The 4,198-nt window shown below is 37.0% G+C and overlaps 1 pseudogene; it reads right to left on the bottom strand.

Moving 5' to 3' along the window:
- Nucleotides 1-2,308: 2,308 nt before the first annotated feature.
- On the bottom strand, nucleotides 2,309-3,247 carry LOC130680385 (olfactory receptor 2T8-like; annotated as a pseudogene).
- Between the last annotated feature and the right edge of the window lie 951 nt (nucleotides 3,248-4,198).

Raw genomic sequence — 4,198 nt, 5'->3', positions numbered from 1 at the left:
TGCTACATATTTTCATTTATTTGTATTTTATTTAATTTCTTTAATCAATGTTTTATAATTAAGAGCACATACCTTTTATCTCATTTGAATTTCTTGCTGAATATTTGATTGCTTTTGAAGGTATATATGGGATTGTTTTATTTATTTTCATACACTTCATTTTTCTGTTTAGAAACAAATGAATGTGTTTGTTGATTATACATCACAGAAATTTACTTTATAACATTTTTTTTATAGAGTTCTTGGGAGTTTCTATAAAAAGATCATGTCATTTGCAAAAAAAGACAATTTATTCTTCATTTCCAATTTGGATATATTTCACATGTTTTATTTATTTGTCTAATTGCTTTAGTTAAGATTTTCAGCACCTTACTGAAAAGAAATGGAGAGCGTGGGCACACATGCCTTATTCCTGATCTTGGAGGAAATTATTTGATCTATCATTGATTATAATGTTAGTTGTGGGATTGTCATGGATTTCCTTGAATAAGGACACATGAAACTGAAAGACAGAGAGAGAAATGGATCTCTAGGAATGGAAGAATGAAAAGAGAGTTGTATGATAACTCCAAATGAATCAATATTTGTGTAATACGGATACCAGAAGGACAAGACAGAGACAAAGGGTCAGAAAAACTCTTTGAGGAAATAACTGGTGAAAACTTCTGCGGAAGAAAACAGACACTCAGGTCACCAAAGGCCAGAGATCCTCTAACAAAGGAACCCCAGGAGGACACCACCAAGACATACAATAATTAAAAAGGCAAAGATTAAGGATAAGGAGAGAGTATTGAAAGCAGCCAGAGAGAGAACAAAGATTACTTATAATGGAAACCACATGAAACTATCATCAGACTTCTCAGCAGAAACTTTATATGCCAGAAGGGAGGGGCATGAAGAATTAGATGTACTGAAACAGAAGGACCTCCGACCAAGAATCTCAACCCAGCAAGATTTTCATTCAAATTTGAAGCAGAGATTAAACATTTCCCAGGTAAATGAAGGCCTAAGGAATTTATAATCACTAAACTAGAATTACAGAACATATTAAAAACACTGCTGTAGACAGAAATGTTCCTTAGCCTGAAGAGATTTCACCAGTGAAAATAAATGCATATTAAAGGTAGTAGACCAATTAATTACAAAGCACATACAAAATTAAAACAAAACAAAGGTAGCAAAGTTAACTACATAAGATGGCTGAAAGGATACCAAAAATAATGCAGATTATGACATCTAATACATAAAGTGCAGAGGAGGAAAAAGAAGACAAAAGCACTTTTAGATTTTGTTTAAAATAAAGCAATCATCAACTTAATATAGGCTGTTACGTACTTCAGAAGCTATCCTTGAACCTTATGATAACCACAAACCTGAAGCCTGTAACAGACACACAAAAAAGTAAAAAAGGGAAATCCAACCACACAGCACTATAGAAAACCAACAAGGGAGGAAGAAAGGAACAGAGAGGAACCACAAAACGAACAGAAAACAGTTGATAAACTGGTGATAATATAGACCTACCAATAATTACATTATATGTAAATGGACTGAGTGCACAAATCAAAAGACATGAGTGGCAGAATAGATAAGGAAACAAGACCAATATATATATGCTGCCTACAGGAGATTCATTTCAGACCCAAAGACATTCACAAATTAAAAGTGAAGGGATGGAAAAAGATGTTTCATGTAAATAATAGGGGGAAGATTATTCTAGTCCATGCTTTCTCTTCCATGGATGGAAGTTACACCCCACCATAAATTTCAAATGTATTTGTAGTTCAGGAAGTCCCAAGGTAAACTCCATATAATAGTTGTTATATATATAATAATATGATTTCTTTGTTTATACTATATCATAAAGAACGGAGTGTATCAGAGAGGAAGTTATTATAGGTAGAAAGGAACATTAGTTTGATAATCACTGATATAAAGATGGTGGCACAATAAAATACCTAATTTGTGGTAACACATGCCTTGCTGAATTTCTTTTATAAACAAAATTTTGGCAATAATTTAAACACATATCAAATACATAGCTCCAGTAGAACCATTCAGTAAGAGCATAAGACAGCCAGCTAGGCAAAAGCAGCCAAGTTAATTCATTCAATAAATTTGTGAGGTGTGGTGTGGAAACACTGTAATAAGGATTTGTGATCAACAGACATTGACATCCACAATTTATTCTTGATGACAATGTAATAGATAATCCCAATGTATTGAAGTCCATCTGCATTTCAAAGAAAAAGAGAAATAACACTTATAGATATAATGCATATATAACTTCTCTCTAGGAATCTTACCCTCAGTCATTATTTAAGGCAGGACACTGACCCATAAACCTTGTCAGGGCTCCCTTGACCTCACTGTTCCTCAGACTGTGGATGAGGGGGTATAACACAGGGCTTAAGATAGTATAAAATGCTGACACAACCTTGTCATGGTTAGCTGACCTATAGGATTTGGATCTCATGTAAGTAAAAATGCCTGCTCCATAGAACAGTCCCACCACAGCCACATGTGAGAAGCAGGTGGCAAAAGCCTTTTGTGGGCTTCTGTAGAACGGATCCGGATAAGAGCAGCCAGGGTGAGACTATAGGAAATCTGGATGAGGGAAAATGGGACGAGGAGCTTTAAAACACAGCAGGTGTACACGTCAGCACAAGCCAAACGCACCAGATTGAGCACGTCACCGAAGAAATGGTCAATCTCATGAGCCCTGCAAAACAGGAAGCTCTGGGTGGCAGCAGCCTGCATGAGCCCATCAGCTGCTCCCAGGAACCAGGACCCCCAGGGCATTAGCAGGCATAGTCTTCAGTTCATGAGGACGGGGTATCTCAGGAGGTGGCAAATAGCCACATAGCGGTCGTAGGACATGGCCACCAAGAGGAAACACCCACCTCCTCCCAATGTAAGGGAGAAGATCTACACCCCACAGCCAGTGGGGCAGATGGACTTTCTCCCTGTCAAGTAGTGAGCAGCCATCTTGGCACAGTAGTGCAGACCAGCACCCGGTCCGTGAGGGAGAGCTGGCTCAGCAGGAGGTATATGGGCGTGTGCAGCCGGGAGTCCTGGTGAATCAGCAGGATCATGAGGGCATTGACCACGAGGGAGGGGAAGGCAACTGTCGGAGCCATCACAAATAGAATGGGTGGGCTCCTGAGTGGTTAAAAAGTCCTAGGAGAATGAACTCTGAGGTGGTGTTCCCACTTTCCATGATTTCAACAGGATTGACACTGAAAACGGAGAAATAGATAAATTTTCATCAGATACAGTGCTCCATTTCAATTATATTTTTCATGAAAATAACAAAACTTATTTCAAATACTTGATCTGCCATTTGCAAAATCTTTTAACTAGGGCATAAAATTAATTTCAGTATTTTCCTGTTCTCAAGGTTTTAATTTTAAGTACTTCTCAGCTTAGTTTGTTTGATTGACACAATGAATGAGAATTCTTCATGAATCCAATTTACTTTGTAAGTGTATCTTTATGCTCTATGATAGCAACACAAATGGACAAGATATTAATTACATAATTTATAACATATTTGTTCTAGTCTTGTATCATACACAGTAATATTCTTGGAAGCTGAATTATATCGATGGATTTAACTGTGGAAAAGCTAAGTACTTGATAGTGGAGTTATACCTATGTAACATTTCAAAACTTATTGAAACTTACCAAAATCAGATAATTTTTCCTGATGTTGAGTAATCTTAGGAGACATTCTTTCCTTTCCAAATAAGACAGCTTATTTCCCCTGGTCTAGGAACTGACAGACCTGAGTCTGCAGATGGAAACACAACTACTTGGAATTGGCAGTGCCTTCAGCTTGAATGTATCACGTTATACACTGAAAACAAGAGTGACCTTCTTTGAATGCTTTCCCCCAAAGCAAGACTGCACTGCTTAGTGCGCTTTCATTTACTATATAAAGGCACTCATGTCATGACACTGTTTCTCCTCAAATTCACAGAAATATAGTATCTTCTGATAAAGTAGAAAAAATAAAAACTCTCCTTTCTCACCCAACACAGAGATAAATTAATTTCCTCCTCGGTGCAAAGAGAACATACATATTTAAGGGCAATTTCATTTATTATCTGCTGGTACTGGAACTATTCATTCTTTCTGAATAAATATGACCAGAGATGGAGATGGTAATTCAGTCTCAAGTATCTGATGTCATTCA

This window comes from Manis pentadactyla, chromosome 13 (genome assembly GCF_030020395.1).
Source record: "Manis pentadactyla isolate mManPen7 chromosome 13, mManPen7.hap1, whole genome shotgun sequence".
NCBI classification, from domain to species: domain Eukaryota; kingdom Metazoa; phylum Chordata; class Mammalia; order Pholidota; family Manidae; genus Manis; species Manis pentadactyla.
This window is presented reverse-complemented; position numbering and strand designations above follow the sequence as displayed.